The sequence below is a fragment of the Symphalangus syndactylus genome, chromosome 17, assembly GCF_028878055.3.
Source record: "Symphalangus syndactylus isolate Jambi chromosome 17, NHGRI_mSymSyn1-v2.1_pri, whole genome shotgun sequence".
Lineage (NCBI taxonomy): Eukaryota > Metazoa > Chordata > Mammalia > Primates > Hylobatidae > Symphalangus > Symphalangus syndactylus.
The window spans coordinates 68,697,924-68,716,391 of record NC_072439.2 but is presented as its reverse complement, the minus strand read 5'-3'; the positions used below and the strand labels follow the sequence as shown (position 1 = coordinate 68,716,391).

General features: G+C 35.6%; 1 protein-coding gene across 4 annotated transcripts in view; it reads left to right on the top strand.

Moving 5' to 3' along the window:
• Positions 1 to 10,907, top strand: part of ZBBX (zinc finger B-box domain containing) — a 270,417-nt gene extending 259,510 nt beyond the window's left edge. For 2 of the 4 annotated variants that reach the window (XR_010116496.1, XM_063620433.1), the window contains one exon: positions 353 to 385. The gene's annotated coding sequence lies outside the window, so the exon portion shown is untranslated. Of the gene's footprint in view, positions 1 to 352; positions 386 to 6,400; positions 6,482 to 10,735 lie in introns of those variants that run through there. The other 2 variants (XR_010116494.1, XR_010116495.1) reach the window with 2 other exon arrangements.
• The last annotated feature ends 7,561 nt before the right edge of the window (positions 10,908 to 18,468 follow it).

Genomic DNA, 18,468 nt, shown 5'->3' with positions numbered 1-18,468 from the left:
TATTTATTTTTGAGACATAGTCTTTGCCCTGTCGCTAGATTGGAGTGCAGCGGCACAATCTCGGCTCACTGAAACCTCCACTTCCCAGGTTCAAGTGATTCTCCTGCCTCAGCTCCCCCAAGTAGCTGGGACTACAGGTGCGCACCACCACATCCGGCTAATTTTTGTATTTGTAGTAGAGACAGGATTTCACCATGTTGGCCAGGATGGTCTCAATCTCTTGATCTCATGATCCGCCAGCCTCGGCCTCCCAAAGTGCTGGAATTACAGGCATGAGCCACCACGCCCAGCCCCTTCTCTCTTTTCTTTCCTTCCCTTAAACATCCAACACATGTGACTTGTTCTATTGTAGAAACAAGCAAAGCAGCTACATGAAGATGAGGAGGAAGAGGATAATACTATCCAGAGCTTCAGCCTTTCCAAGAAATGGTGATAAAATTTATCTGAAAAGATTGCTGGAAATGTGCTGGTTTTTCTTCTGGGTAATTGAGTAGGTAAGGAGTTATAGGCCAAGAGAGCACCCTGTTCAAAGGTACAGAGACACATAGGTTGTTGTGGTTGGATCATATTACAGAGAATGTATATAAAAGTGCTAAGAAATGAAACTGTCCAACCTCCAGCCTCTACTATAGAGGATAAGGTAGGCCTAACAGTAAAGTGTTTAGACAGAGCGATCCTGAGGATACCTGATGAACTGTTTGTAAGAGACAGTGCAACAGATTAAAAACAACAGTAATAAAATCTCATGTTAGATCCAAATGTGCACTGGGCCAGGTGTGAGAAATAATAACCAGAAGTCCTAGGCTTGGATAACACGTAGGGGCAGACTCAGAGAAGTGGAGCAAGAATAAACAGAGGACATCTAGGATTTCTACACCTCACTCTATCCACCTACCATCCTCTTTCCCACTTCAGAATGGTCCACTGCTGTTGCTGCTGCCTGGAATATTCTTTTACAACTCTTCTCTACTAACTCCTACTCATGACCCTGTTTACTGCCAATGAGACAGGTTCCTTAAAATCGTTTCCAAAATCAGATTTCATTATTAGGAGGCTGAAGGCCTAAACCATGAAAGTGAGATACAGTATTGATAGGTTTTTAGGTTAGTTTAGTAGGTAGAATGGACAGAATTAATGGCTAATTTGACATGAAAAATGTAAGGCAGAGCAGGCTACATAATTTTGGAGTCTATTGCAAAATGAAAACACAGGACACATTGTTTATAAATTATTAAGTTTTTAATGAAGTATGAGGTCCTTCAGTGAATGGAGTCTTGTGTGAGTGCATAAGTTACATGCCCATGAAGCTGGCCCTGATGAAGGCAGAGGGAGGAGATCAGGGTTATTTTCAGCCTGAGTGGTTAGATGGTGGCAGATACCCTCAGTGAACAAAAAAGTGATCTGGAAAGAAGAGCAGAATTAGGTAAACTTTGAAATGTTGATATTCACGTATATGAGGGATATTGATCAGAAGAGTTCAGTGTGTAGTTGAATATTTGCTTGTGAAGAACCTGTATTTATTTCCTTCATTATCCACCTGCTTCATCTCAGGTGCACACCCTAGTCTCTAGTAACTTTTATATTTTGGGATGGAACAAAATTTTAAGCCAAAAGAATAATTGAGTCCCTTAAAAGTAATAGAGAGAAGGCTTTTGTCTCCACCAGATTATAGGGTATGTTGTCCTGAACACTGAGAAGAGAAGAATCTAGCTGTCTATTTTAGTACACTGAAAACAGTAATGGATTGCTCGAGCTGTAACCTGGAGGAGACTTGAGAGAGATAATAAATCTTCCAGAGGTGTCTTATTTATTGACCATCCCACCTTAGGGAATGATATTTATTTTTACTTTATACTCCTTATTATTGACTCCCTTTTAGTAAGCCATTTATTTAAAAAATTGTAATGGTGTTTATTTCTGAAATTACATGGAAGCTGATTATGAGTCCTACAGTATAAAACCATCCTACGCAGCCCAGGTTCCCGTCCTGATTTCTGACATGGGCCTTTGTGAGAAAAAGGTGACTAGTGTTTAGCTATTGTGTGAAATCTATTGAAAGATGACACAGATGATGGTGCTGCCGAGTGCTCTCCTATGACTCACAGATGTAGTTGCCTAGTAACTAACCCAAAATAACATTGCTGAGGCACATCAAACCCGAGAGGCAGGGGCTGCTGTGAATCAGGACGAAGGTGCTCCAGTCAGCGGCTAACTTTTCTTCTCATTCATGGTTTCAAATTGGAAATTTTGTGGCCTTCGGTCAGTGATCCATAGAGTGAATAAGAACTTCTGGGTATATAACATCAAATCGAGTGCCTTTCTCTTTTTTCATCACTGACTGTGGTGCAGCTTTCTTTGAAAGTTTGATCTAATTGTGAAAGATGTGGAGGTCAAGCTCAAACTAAATACAGTAATAAAATAGCTCAGTCCTCACAGCAGAACATGAGGTTATAACATTTTCCCCAGGGTTTAAAATCTGTTTGGGGTGCTTTTAAATTTTTTTAAATTACAAAAGTAAAACATGCTCATTACTCAAATATTACATTTAATTTAAAAGTTTCATTGTTATATATTCTTTCCAAAACACATATATTATGTGTGCCTGGATGTGAATAAGTGTGTTTATATGTACATTCATAGTGTTGAATTCCCTAGAGAGGTAAAATAAGATGAACGTGTAGAAAAGCTCATTGGATTTACAAGTTAGGTTGTCACTGGTGACTTTTGTCTGAATGGCTATACTAAGTACGTGGAATGAGATCCTGATTTTAATAATGTAATGAGTGAATAGGAAGAGAACAAGTGAGTCTATCAATTGTGGACTACTCTTTTGAAGATCTTGGTTAAGAAAGGCACGTAGAGACAAAAGAGTAAGGAAGGCTTCTTTATCTGAGAAGGATTTTACGGTATTTATACACTGTGAGGAAGAAGTCAGCAGACAATAAAAGGATGGAAATATAGGCTAATGAGGGATGGACAAATATAAGTTAAATATTGTGGTAAAAATGTATGTTTGACTGTGAGTGTTAGAATAGGTTGAAAATTTTTTAAGGTATTTTTTTGCCCTTATTTAAAAAAATTAGAGAATATCGTGTCAGCTCTGATGACAGACCTTTAGAAAATCTGCACAAATTCTGCTTTCTGAAATTCCTTTGCTGCAGTTTTATAGCACTCATTTTCATTAGTAACTGTCTTTACATAGAGACTCTAAGCAGTCTTTACTTTCTATGTCACTTATAGTACTGGGGACTAACTATGCATTTCCTCTTTGTAAGAGCATGGTGTGTGTGTGAGGGGGCTTCCCTCATTCACGCTGTCTTTTGCACAATCATCTAGGGACAATTCTCTGCATTCTTTGTAAGTCTGTTTAGCTTAAGTTATATGAATGGTGAATAAATCTACCTAAATTCTAATTGCATTTACTTCAATGGGTATAATAATAATATAATGTTAATTATTATAATAGTTAATAACTATCAATATGTCATATTTATTTGTTAATTTTCAGCTAATACTTCAGCACAGAAAATAAAAATTACCTTTAAAATATTGATCAATTTCTGTAATTTATTTATTTTAATTATTATTATTATTATTGGACCGAGTCTTGCTCTGTTGCCCAGGCTGGAGTGTGGTGGCACAATTAGAGCTTACTGCAGCCTCAACGCCCTGGGTTCAAGTGATCCTTCCACTTCGGTTTCCCAAGTAGCTAGTATCACAGGTGCATGTCACAACACCCAGCAGATTTTTGTTTATTTTTTCCAGAGAAGAGGTCTCATTGTATTGCCCAGGCTAATTTTTGTAACTTAAAAGTAACATTAACTAACTCAGAAAATATCTTGTGGAGCGCAATAACGGGGTTATGTAACCGTAATGAGATCGACCAAAGAATGAAGATGTTCCGATTTCTCAATTACCTTTTGAAAGTCCAAGTTTTTATTCTACATTTATAGAAATCCTACCAAAAGAGGAAATTAGGAAATAATTTACCTATTTAACAAGCGACATCCAGAGGTCAACACAGCTGAACATGAATATATTGTTTCTTCAATTTACACTTTTATTTTCTTAATGTTTATTTTGGAAATCATTGTCAAGCTATATAAAGCTTTAGGATAATCATCTTTATCATGTATCCTAATTTTTTAAATTTAGAATTTGGCTCTCATTAATATCCTGTTAGGAATAAGTTTAAATAACAATGACTGCTGAAATAAACACATTCTGGTAAAAGTTGTAATCACTGGGATGCTCCACCCAGGTGCCCCTTTGGGACCTAGGCACTCATTTTTTAGCTGTTGGGAGTATGGACAGCTGATGACTTAAAGCTGAATTATTTTCCATGAATTACCTTCGTTGGAAGAAAACTGCTTTACCCAGGCCATAACTCTCCCCAGTGCAGCCAATATTCCAATGACTGGTCCATGTAGGGGGATCTAAACTTGACCTCTCACCTTAGTATGAAATCTTTGAAGGACAAAACTCTCTGTAGGATTGGCTAAGGCTCTATTGTGATAGCATTATAATTCAACCTCTCCTCCTGCTAAATTCATCCTTCATACATGTTGTTTCTCCATCCCTAGTACCTCCTGTGTGAAAATCTTACAGTCTCAAAATCTGTTTCATACAACCTATGAAAGAGGGCTAAGATTCACATATATAGAATCAACTTTTCTTTACAGTGTATGTTTGCTACAAAGATAAGCCAATTTACAGTGATATTTTCCCTCGAGCAATGGAGCCTGTGAGGATAGCCAGAGCCCAGAAGATAATTCATACCATATAAGACAATCTGTACTTTAGGGAGAGAGTGCTCTAATACTTCTACATTATTTTAAAGAAAGTAACAGAATATGATTTTAGAAAAATTATTCTTGCAACCAAGGGAAAGAGAGATTGCAAAGATACAGAGATACATGTTCAGGGGCTGTTGTTTTAGTCCAGGTGAGAAGTGGTAAGGGCTGAAAGACAGATTACGCAGTGGGGGCTGAAAGGAGAAATATGAAGAGCCATGGAGGAACTAGACACACAGGACTTAGCTGGTGACTGAATGTTACATGTGAGGAAGAAAGAAGAATCAAAGGGTATTTAGAAATTTCTAGATCCTTTGGTTGTCTGAGTCAATGGTTATATCCTTCACTGGGTTGTGATAACTGAGGAAGAAATAGACTATGGGAGTAAGATAAATCAGTCTTAGACTCCCTGAATTTCAACAAAAAATACTTAGGGAGAATGGAGTGATTTTGAAAGAGAGAGGAGAGTCTGATTTGACTAGTATATTAGAAACGCGAAGGCTTCTAGATTGTTTAATTTTCATAAAAAATAAATAGCATTATTCAGACTTTTATAATAAAATACCTGTTCCATCATTTTCTCCCATTATCCTCAATCTCTATGGTCTCTTCACTTGCTCTCTTCAAACCAGACAACTCACATAGAAACTTTATTTCAGCATGTGTATCAATTTTTTTCTTGCATTTCTGGTCTAAGATGGGTCCCCAGAAAAGCAGTGGGAAAGCCTGATTATCTGGTTGCTGATATTTACGTTCAGTAGTAGCTAATTTTATTTCCAAATAGGGACTGAGGCAGCAGGAAAATCAGGGAATACAGAAAAAGGCATGTTGAGAGATTGACCACATTGCCTGAGAGAAGTGTGGCCTGAATTTTCTTTGATTTACCAAGAAAAGCACTGAACAAGATTCAGTCTTTCTCTCTCTCTTTCTCTATCCCTTTCTGCATATATGTGTGTGTATGCACACACATAACTTCACATCTATATAACTTTACTTATATTAATTTGACAAATATGAGCAACGTGTATTTCTTCATCATTTTTCAACTTGGCGCAAATTTAGAATGGATTGTGATAAAAACAATTTGGAGAAAATACCACACTTTAAGGATCTATACAAGGAAAAAACTATAAAAGGTAGATTACTACAGGGAAGACACTTGTGTATCTGCCCCAATAGTGCTCTGCTCAGCTTCTGAAGTGCAGAGACACTTTCTTCCTCAATTTATAAAAGCAAGTCATACATGCTATCATAGCTAATTGAGTCAATTACTTTGATCTTTCTAAAATAATTTACAGCATGTGAATGCATTCCATCATACCCTTGGGGTAGGAAGTTATGAAACCAGGAACTTCTTCTCTTACCACTTTTCACTAAAAGAACCATATCAATAAACAAATTAGCTTGTTCTGAATGAAATGACTGGCACTATTAACACTATTAATTCATGTGAAAACAACAACATCAGCAAAAACAATTACTTTTGTCATAGAAACAGTTCTTGTTAAAGGATCTAGACTACTTCATCCGGCGTTTATATATTTTTTTCACCTCTGCTTTAATTTTCTGTCATTTGTGATATTTTGACTTTTTTTTCTTTCACCAAGGGACTCTGTGAATGCTGGAAAAATAGTGAAAATCATGGAGCAACAAAAGAATTATCTTTTTTCTTATGTGAAGTATATATGGTGAGTGTAATTATAAATGTGTGGCCCAAATGACCTTGCTTTTGGGGGGATGCCATCTATTCACCTGAGTTTTGGTTTCATGTCATGATGCCCACCTGCTGATGAATCCTAGGGTTGTATAACACGACACACTTCTACCTGCACCTACTCCTCAACTGCCCTTCTTTCACAGGAATATTCATTTATTCAAAATAAAAAGTAACTGGGAATAACATCAAAAGAAGAGAACTCTGTTATTTGTAATTATTCATCATCTTAGCCTCTCTAGAATTCATTTTTCTAGAGAAGCATTAAAAATCCCTGGATCATATGTCAAAAAAGAATAAATATTTCTGCCTATGGAGCACAGAAGTATCGCTTTAGTTTTAGATGAAAAAAAATGAAGTAATTCCATTCAAACTCTTTCAAAAGCTTTATAGATGACTTCTTTCAATTTTGACCTACTCCCAGGGCAAAACTCATATCCATTTTATTAAAAGTCATTGGGTTTATTTATTTCTTTCTTTGTTGTGAAGCAAAACAAATGTCAAAGTGTAATTAGAAGTGACTTTTCAAGAGTGGGTCCTGAGTGCCATTCAAAGAAACTTTTATTAGATGGAGAATCATTTCATCTGAGTCTCAGACCTTAGCTCTGGACATCTAACCAAAGGCAATTAAGTTATTTGTTGGATATATAAGGCTTAGAGGGGGATAGATTCAGGGCTGCAAATATAGAAAGTAATGCTTTCTAATACACTTGGAATTTCACATCAGGTTCTAAAGTAGAGAACTGGTTCTTGAATTCAACCCATGGAAAGAATGTCAAAGACTTAAATTCCTCATATGTAGTAGTAGGTGGTAAGGAGATGGATCTAGGTTGAAATGCCAGATCCCTCACTTAGTAGCTGGGTAAGTTTGCACGTAAAAAAATCTCTTCGTGTCTTACTAATTTTATTTGAAAATGAGAGTGTTTCTATATACCTCGCATGGTAGATAGTAGAGCAAAATAACATAGGGAAAGCACCTGGTACATGGTAAGTTCTACATAAATATTCATTAACTTTTGCATTTTAAAATCACTATTATTTGGAGAAATGCATTAATAAGCATGTAATTTTGTTGTTTTCTTCTTTTGTTTACTCTGTTTTTGAGCTAATACAAAAGATTATATCCTTAAATCTGACTCACATGAATCAAAATTCTCCCCTGTTATTAAAGGCCATTGGTTTGTTGAAGGAAAATGGGCAGTTGTCTGGGGCATTAAAGGCAGTTCCCTAAGTTCTTCCTCCTGCAGTGGACGTGCTCTTCCTGGCCAAGAGTTGACATGTCTTCAAATGAGAGATTATTCCCTCACACAGCAGGAGAATTTTAGTTATCTCCATTTTATGCCACAGCTTATGTAACATTGTCCATGGAGCAAAGCTTTATTTATGAAGCTAGTTTTATTCTAGTTTTATTTATTTATTCTAGTTTTATTGACTATAAGGGATCCTAAGCCAGAGCCATCCTGTAAAGAACATTCCATGGACAAAGATCTTTCTGTTAGTCAATATTATTATTCTGTTTACCTAGAACTCTGAAAAATTGTTGACAAGAACCAACCAAACAGATAGGATGTGTTTTGAGGATTAATTAAAATAAAGGTCTTGGAATATAATACTTCTGGGTCTTTTAGTATTTACAAAACTTTTGGTAGGTTATATATAAAAACTATTTTTTAAACAATAGAAATATCAAAGTATAATACACTGTGCACATATCAGCTCAGTTATCTGCTCACTTTGATTTTCAGAGTTTTGTGCTAAATAAAAATGTACCTATTCTACAACAGAAGAAATCATATGTTTTTATGCACATAAACCATAATTGTTTCAATGTATTTAAAGAGTACAGAAATATATCAAACAAAATACAAATATTTCTTAATTTAATCCCCAGAGATAGACATAATTAAAATTTACAGTGCATTTTTCTAGATGATTTTCTTTTAAAAAAACTTTTATTTTTGTTACATAGGTAAACTTGTGTCATGGTTTCTTTTTTTTTTTTTTGGACAGATTACTTGGTAACCCAGGTTATAAGTCTAGTCCCCATGAGTAATTTTTCTTGATTCTCTCCCTCCTCTCACTCTCCACCCTCTGATAGGCCTTAGTGTGTGTTGTTCCCCTCTATGTGTCCATGTGTTCTGATCATTTGGATCCTACTTATAAGCGAGAACATGTGGTATTTGGTTTTCTGTTCCTGTGTTAGTTAGCTGAGGATAATGGCTTCTAGCTCCATCCATGTCCCTGCAAAGGACATAATCTCATTTCTTTTTAAGGTTTCATAGCATTCCATGGTGTATATGTCACACATTTTCTTTATCCAATCTACCACTGACGGGCATTTGAGTTGATTTCATGTCTTTGCTATTGTGAATAGTGCTGCAATGAATATGAGCATGCATATATCTTTATAACAGAACAATTTATACTCATTTGGCTTCATGCCTAGTAATGGGATTGCTGGATCAAATGGTGATTCTGTCTTTACATCTTTGAGGAATTGCCACACTGTCTCCCATAATGGTTGAACTAATTTACACTCCCACCAACAGCGTGTAAGTGTTCCTTTTTCTCCACAACCTTGCCAGCATCTGTTATTTTTTGCCTTTTTAATAATAACCATTCTGACTGCTGTGAGATATGTCATTGTGGTTTTGATTTGCATTTCTCTAATAACCAGTGATGTTGAGCTTTTTTTCATATGATTGTTGGCTGCATGTTTTGAAAAGGGTCGAGACTATTTTCTACATATAGATGCAGATATGTACAATCTCTCACTCCTTCTCTGTATACCTATATATTTATATAAATGTAATCATATTATCATTGCAAATGTGCAACTTGCATTTTTCCTCCCAAACAGTACTTCATAATCATCTTTCTTTATCAATATACATAATTTTAATGGCCACCTATTTTAAGTTTATTTTTAATAGTAGACTTAAGAAGACAAAATGTCTTGACTAAATTTTTAGAGTTCAATATTTCTACCAATTTTCAATATATTAATAATTTATATTAAAAGTTGCATTTTTACTATAGCAATGGTACGAGACATTTTCTACCATAACTTATCAATGGCAAAATTGTTGTGATGTTATACCCACTGTACATTTCATATACATGATAATAGTAGCTAATAGTTATCAAGAACAGCCTATATTGTTTTCCAGATGATAATACAATCTTCGCACGTATTACCACATTTAATATTCACAAGATTATAATAAAAAAGCAATTATAATCAGGCATTGGGCTTGGTTCTCAGCCATGTCAGCTTCCCAACTATAGGAAATAAAGGGCTTTTCAAAGCTCGTGAAGAAGCTTTCCAATTGTCCACTTTCATTCTCTGTTGGACAGTCAGACATCTCAAGTTCTCTGTTATCTCTTATACATTTTCCAGGAGTTCAAAAGTTAGATCATAACATCATCATTGGCATCTTTGTAATCAATATTTTGGTTATTGTTGTTGCAGTAGCAACTCAGAGCCACAGATATTTGATTTCATTACTTCTTGCATTCACTGTGCACTTCATTCCAAAAGTTACAGATTGAATGTGCTCCCCCACCACCCCTGTTCCATATATTGAAGTCCTAACTGTATTGGAGGATAGGGCCTGTGACTGTGTTTACAGATAGATCCTGTGAGGCAGTGAGTAAAGTTAAATGAGGCCATAAAGTCCTTAATCCATAGGTCTAATGTCCTTATAAGAAGAGGAAGAGAAACCAGAGTTCTCTCTCCTTCTGTGCATACCACCAAGGAAAGGTCATGTGAGCACGCAGTGAGAAGGTGGCTGTCTGCAAACCAGGAAGAGAGCTTCACTGGAAACTGACCGTGCTGACATCTTGGTCTTGGACTTCCAAGCCTCAAGAACTGTAAGAAAATTAATTTCTGTTGTTTAAACCACCCAGCTTGTGGTATTTTATTATGGCAGCCTAAGCAGACCAAGACATAAAGCCACCACTAGTGGTAATTTGAATTATTATCCATACTACCACCTGCCATGGATTATTCATTATTCATTTCCTTCTACCAGAAAGAATATCCCTTCACTCCTTGAACATACAAGCAACTCAATCCCAGAATTGCATTTTGACACTCTTTCCTGAGGCAAGTGATGATTCCAATTATTCTATCAGTTAGCACTGTAAAAGATAATCAGATGTTAAACTCAAATTAGGTAATTTGAGAGGAGTTTGATTAAAAGTCTATTTAATGTCATCTGCACAGGGCATTTGAGAACTCACAAGAGATGGTTCATGTCATTACTGGGGCTGAAGAAATAAGAAAAAAGAATGGTTATTGGAATCTGAAAACTGGGAGTGCCCAGTGGATAGAGCTGTGTAACAGGACCTGTGGCCTTAGGCAAGTGACTCAGCCGTGCCATGCCAACTCTGTTGGGAGAGTCAAGGTATTTCACATTTTTCCCTTCCTCAAATCTCATTATCGCTTGTTTGCTAAGCTTTTTTATCTTCCCCAAACAACTGGTTGCACATTGATTATATTGGAACCCTTCCTTTATTCCAGGGATGGACATGTATTTCAAATATGAAATTGCCTTTTTTGTTCATTTTTTTTCAATGTAACCATTCATATACCTTAACTTTCAGTTTGGATCTCGTCTACAGATAAATTACCTGATAGAACTTAGTATGATCCCTGTGTTGTGGATACATGTTTTCTGGTGGAAGGACAAGAGTGGAAGCAAAAGGACAAAGGAGATCAACTGGGTAGAATAACTCATTGATCCCACCAGGCCTCCTTCCACCATTCTCCATCCTACTTTCTACTCTGATAGGCAGACTTATATGGAAAGAAGGGATAGAGTATTACTGGAGTCTTTACACCCCTGACTTCCTTTCTGCTGGGTTGCTATAGCCTGACTTCCATTCTGGACAGAAGATCAGAGCTTTCTGTGAACCAATCCTTTTCACAGAGAGCTCTCTGCTTCTGGGATTAACTAACTGCCCCTTCATATCCAGGGTAGATAATCATACCCCAATTTTTATTAGTCCTGCATTATTCTTTCTTTTATGTTTTTCTGTACCCTTGCCACACTTTGGTAAATAGTTCCTTTATCAAATTGTCTCTGATTGTCCAATTTGAGTGTGCCATCTGTTTCCTGTTAGGGCTCTGAGGATACATCCTCTGTGCTGTATTGGCTTTCTGGTTCATTTGGTTCTCTCAGTAGCCCTGAAAAATATGTTATTATAACACTTTAAAGGTAAGGATACAAAGGTTTTAAAAGCTTGGCACATTTTGTACCAGCTTCTTCTGAATTATTATTTTAACAAGTTGAAATCATATAGCACAAATTACAATTTTTAATCTTATTTTTTCTTTGCTTATGTCATGAAGTTTTCTTTATAAATATAACTTCAAGGGCTACATAAAAATTCATTTTGTGGGAGAGACATAATTTACCAAACTGATTCTCTTATGCTAAAGATTTGGGTCATTTTATCTTTTTCACTATTCTGGTGATGAACATTTTTTGGGGGTAGCACAATCTAAACTTATTTCCTTATCCATATATACATATATGTGTATATATATATTCAATTTTGAATACTCAAAATCACAGTGTATGTAAGTTCCATTGCAGAGGGAGCTTCTGACTCTTTTTTTGGCTCAGATGTTTCTTTTTAAACTCTGCTGAAAATATAGGGACAATATTACTGATTCCACACAATGAGTTTGCTTCTAGAATAAATTTCCTGGAGCTGACTCTTATTAGTTTATTTTGAGCAGATTAGCAACAGTGCTAATAATAAGGCCTTATATTTAAACAGTGCTATAGAGCTTACAAAGCAAATCTTATACGGCCAACTAAACTGGCCTGTGTGCTACGCTAGACATAAACATGCAAACAATAGCAAATACCCATGTGGGCCACATCTAATTCCAGAGTTTCCAACTTGCTAATTCATGTTAGTTTCATTTTCCCATTTTACAGATGAGAACATTGTATCTTAAAGAAAATAAAAGGGCACAGCCATAGAATTAAGCTGATAACTTTGGTTTCTCAATTGTTGATGCAAAGATTCTTGCTCCTTTTTCTAAGTCAAACCAATGGCATATCAATGGCTATTGATGGAAATGTGCTTTTTCTTAAAGTATCTTAGTGCTTGTCAAGTCTCCAGAAGATCATTAAGAATAATATCTTGTTCATTAAAAATTATTTACAGACCATCCCAAGAGAAACACTTGGTAGTAACACTTCCTCAGGGAATGTACTCCAAAAAGCCTAGCAGTACATTGCTGGCCTCCTAATTAGCGGATTAGGACAGTTCTGTGTATCTCTTGGGGGACTCATAAAAGATTACAATTAATTGGGAAAGTCAGTCCATAAAGTACATTCTATAAGGAGAGTTCAAACAGAATAGCTGTCTTTTTTATGCTTCTTTAGTTAATGCTAACTAAGTGCCATCGAAGTTAGAAAACTTTTTTATTGAACTTTAATTCCTTATACAGATTCTTGTTCAGTGTTCTCATTTTTAGGAGAGTGGAAGGGAAACCAAAGCTAAAGGGAATTAACAGATCCTGGATGACCTGTCAAAAGATTTGGTGGATCCCCCCTTTCCCTCAGAATCCCCAGTTTCAGTTACTGTAAATAGCAAAGTCACAGGTCGTGATATGATGAATAAAGATGGAAAAGGACAGTTATGATGAGCAATATCATAAGCCTTATTTTAAGCCCAGTATTCATTTCTTTATATGTCTGCTTCCTCACTTGTTTCTGCTTCTTCTCACCTGTATATATACTCATGTGCCCTTTCTTCCAGTAAAAAAAAAAAAAAAAAAAAATCTTAAAATGCCGTTCTTACTTAAACTATTATTTTCCCCCATCTTGGTATTGCCAAATTCTTGAAATAATAATATAATCCAATGTTTCTCAGCCTTTGAAGTGCATTCGGATCAGCAGGGGATCTTGCTAAAATGCGGATCCTGACCACAGATGTATAAGATGGGTCTGAATTTCCACATTTGTATCAGGCTCCCAGGTGACATTGATGCAGCTGGTCCATGGTACAGTGCGCATAGAAAAATTCAAGTTATTATTGACAAAACTCTCACAATGTACTATGGACTGAATGTGTACCTGTAAAATTCAAATTTTGAAGATTTAATACCCTACATAATGGGATTTGGAAGTGAGGCCTTTGGGGGGTAATTAGGGTTAGGTTAGTTTATGAAGGTGGGACCCTCAAGATGGAGTTAATGCCTTTATAAAGAGAAAAAGAAACATGAGATAGATCTCGCTTCTTCTTCATGTGAGAATACAGCAAGAAAGGGCCTATCTGTAAACCAGGAAGAGGGCCTTCACCTTACACAGAGTCAACTGTCACCTTGAACTTAGACCTCCCAGCTTCTAGAATCATAATAAATAAATGTTTGCTGTTTAAGCCTCCCAAATTCCCTCTTCCCCCACCCCAGGATATAGTGTTTTTGTATTTGTTGTTGTTGTTTTTATAGTGGTCCTAACTAAGACACTACTTCACTAAATTACTGCCTAATCTTTTCTATTTTCTCTTCACTTTTCAGCCCTTTGCATCAAGTGTCCTCTCTACCAGTCTTTTGAATATAGCAATGACTTTTGAATTAGCAGCTTTTCATGATCCTTAACATAACTCCTTGATTATTCAGCTCGTGATCCTGATTAGCATTCTTCTTGTCTTTACTTCTGTGCCTATATATTATTCTAGCATGCCTTTCTTTCCTTCTTTTCTGAAATTCTTCAGTCTCTCTTCTTTCTTCTGCTGGCCCAATGAGTGCAATTCCCAGACTATGTCATTCATTCTCTTTTCTTTGCTCATTGAACTTCCTTATTATCTCATTTATCCCTAATTCTTCTCTATTCTCAATATTTCAAATTCTATAACTCTAATCTTTACTTCTGGTTTAATTATCACTCCCAAATTGTGAATCTTATCCTGAAATTCTCATTTGAATATACTGATGATTCCTTAAGCAGTATATATTCCCAAGTAACCTAATCTTTGGATATTCAAAGAACACATCCCTCATATGCCTGTCTCCAGGTCTTTTGTCATAATTAGTATGGGCTTAAGATAAACTATACCTAATTTTAAAATAAACTTTTAATTTTACAACAGTCTTATGTAGACATACAAAATTATTGCAAAGAGAGTACAAGAATTCTCATATACCACACACTCAGCTTCCCCTATTGTTAACATCTTAGTAATACGATGTATCTGTTACAAGCAATGAACAAATACTGATGCAAAATCTTTAACTGAAGTCTGTACTATATTCAGATTTCCTCAGTTTTTCACAAATGTCCTTTTTCTATTTCAGGATACAATCCTGGTTAGCACATTAGATTCGTTAGTCACGTCTCCTTAGGCTCATCTTGATTGTGACAGTTTGCCAGGTGTTCTTTGTTTTTAACGACCTTGACAGTTTTGAAGGGTATTAGTCAGGTATTTTGCAGACTGTCCCTCACTTGGGAATTTTCTAATGTGTTTTTTTTTTTTTTTTCTCATAGTTAGAGTGTACGTTTTTGAGAGAAAGACCACAGAGGGAAAGTGCCACTCTGATTCCATCATGTCAAGGGTACTGTTGATAAAAACGTTAATTACGTGGCAAAGATAACTTGCAAGTTTCTCTACTATAAAGTTACTACATCTTTTTCCTTCTTAATACTGTCCTTTCTGGGTGAAAGTCACTATGCACAGTATAGACTTAGAGTAGGGAGTTATGTTCTACTTAAGGATGAAATGTCTACATAAATTATTTGCAATTTTTTCTCATGGGAGATTTAAAGTGCTTTTGTTGTGAATGAGAAGAGAGTAAGCTTCATCTATACCTGACTTACATTAGAGGCATATCAACATTTAAGAATTATTTATCTTATATTATTAATGTTCTGCTATGACAGAGAAAGTGAAAAGTGAGCACCTGGATATCCTGCTGTGATTGTGACATGGATTATCTCAAGCAATATTATTTTTCATGACTGCTGGAGGAAATTGAGATAAGGATAATTACTGAGTTTTTATGGGCACTATATTTTACTCTCAGATGGTACCAACTTTACACAACATAAAAATGCTTCTTTTTAAGCAGCAATGCTTTCGTGTTTACATTGAGAAAAGGACCAACTAAGACATTTGTACATAGTTTTCTTTAGGTATTTGCTTTCTAGCTATTGTTGAACATGTCTCTGGAGGAATACATATCATATGGATCATAGCATATGATGCCAATCACACTTCCAATTTCAAAAAAAGAGTATGTAACAGAAAACATGACTGTCCTTTGTGGCTCTGACTGGCTTTCTATGGGGTTATATTATTTGTATTGTACCAAAATGTCATATGGGTCATTTTAGGAAAAACTTGAGGAAACGATTCTGTCTCTTAGATATAGGCACAACGTTTATTTTTTTTTTTAAAAGCGTGTGGGTCAGCTGGTCAGTAGAGGGAATGTAGGCACAGAAACTTTGACTTAACTATTTTGATTTCTATACAGGATAGTGCCTCACAGAAATTCCCCCAATAAACATTTTTTGAAATGTTCCATTTTGAAGGGAAAATAGTGATTTCATCACCATCACATAATACAGAATTATAACATCTGCTTCACAATGTAGTTTATATCTTTTTTTGACAGTTCTAAAACATCTCTAAATATAATTTATTTTTCCCCTTCAGATGCCACACTTGTGACTAAGATCACTAGAAAAAAGATTTCATAAACTTTAATAACTTTTTCTTCCTCTCTTTCTTCTTTCCTTCCTTCTCTATGGAAAGAATAAAGTCCGAAACAACAAGGCTGTTAGTCTCGTGATAAGATGAGCATTGTCAACAATCTTTTAAATCAGTCACTATTCTTGGTTTTTACAACATATAATTGCTTTTCATAAAATATTCCAATGGCTCCTCACCTTTTTTATCATAAATAATTATTTGGGGTGGGGTAAAACTTCATTGACTGATACAAATGGGATAGGAACACTTTGCCATCTCCCAAGATTCTGAAGCACTTTTCACTTGAAATGCATTTTGCCTTTTTGCACCTAGACAAAGACTATCTGCCTTTAAAATTGAGTGTTTCACCTTCTGCATGTAGCATTTTGTGGCTTTAATTGCTATAACTAACATTTTCCTTTTTCTTTCTTTGTAGATCCCACACAGTTAACCCCACTCTTTTGTGACGTTTATGTATTTACTCAATTCAAAATCATTACTGAATATTTACTATTTTTTGGGCATCACGTTAGGAAGTAGTAACTAAAAGTCATAGTTCCTGTATCTTATGTGAGTGAATGTGTCTGCTTGTGTATTATCTCCATTTATATTGCACATTTCAAATGGCAAGGGTCATATTTTGCAGTTTTGCTATATCCGTTTTATTCCCTAAGCAGTACAGCCCCATAAAATATTAAATGTTCCAAAGCTATGTTATAAAAATATTGAATGAATATTTTTGGATTTTCCTTGAAACAAATACGTAAGGAACATAAATATGCTTAAAGAATACATTCATATGTTTAAATAGAAATATCTTAAATAATTCACAAACCAGTCTTTTATTATCCTTCAGCATTCCCAAATTATTTTAGTGCTAATAAAGAAAAAATGTTTTATGTATTGTGCACTTTCATTAATTTTTTTAAAATGGTTACTGCCATCTTGCATTAAAGGCCTAAGGAACATGATAAAGGTATAGGCACTGGAATGAATTAAAAGAGCTGTTGAACTGAATGTTTGTGTCCACCCAAAACTCATATTTTGAAGCCCTAATACCCAATGTGATGATATTTCAAGGTGGAACCTTTGGGAAGTGATTAGGTTTAGATGAGATTATGAGGGTGGGGCCCGGGGACGGGACTAGTGTCCCTTATTAGAAAAGAGACACCAGAGTGTGTGTGTTTTTTTCTCTCTCTCAATCTCTCTCTCTGTATCTCTCTCTCTCTCTTTCTTTCTCTGCCATGTGAGGACACAGTGAGAAGGTGGCCATCTGTGCCAGAAAGAGCGCCCTCGGGAACTAAATCTGCCAGCATCTCGATCTTAGACTTCTCAGCCTCCAGAACTGAGAAATATATGTCTGCTGTTTAAACACACACACAAACACACACACACACACACACACACACACACACACACACACACACGAGAGCTCTTGGTTCAGGAAGAGAGTGGAGGAGCTGAGTAGAAAAAAATTAAGGTAGAAAAAAATGACAGTTAAGTGATATACGATTACAAAACAATAAAAATAAATTAAAAAATGATTTGACTATTTCTATAGATGTTATTGATTTCTTGTTAAACAATCAGTTGATAAACACATCCTTCAGAAAAATCCTGGATAGGAATACCTTGAAGAAATCTAAGATCTGAAAGTTTGTATAAGAACTGAAATTCTGATATTTTCTCAACAACAAAGATGAAAAAAAAACGGGCCAAAGCCATTTTTTAATTAAAAATGTTATTGGTACATAATATTAATGTTTGTACATCTTTATGAGGTACATATGACATACTTAATAAATATAATGTTAACTAAATGTTCTTTAACAATGTTGGACAATTCTCTTGAAGTTATTTTTCTTTTAAGCAGAAGTAGTGAGACAACTAATGAAGAGAATATATTTAGAATTTATGGACGTCTTAACTTTTCCTTCACGATTAACACAAGCACAGATATATATCAAAAAATGATGGCAATAAAAGGGAACTTCTAGCAGCAATATGAGGAGAATAGCAAAAGACAAAACGGATACGGTGAATCACAGCTGGGTTGTAAACCCATCTCAGTTTTTAAGTCTATTTCTAATTTCCTTGATAGGCTTCTAGAGAATATATTCCAGAAAACAGCTTCAGATATGCCACCCCAAACCTTAGAACTGAAGTTTTGGAGCAGAATCACTGTTAGGATCCATGGAAGTTGACTTACTTGTCATCTTCCTGACAAGTACTATAAAGACAGGCCAG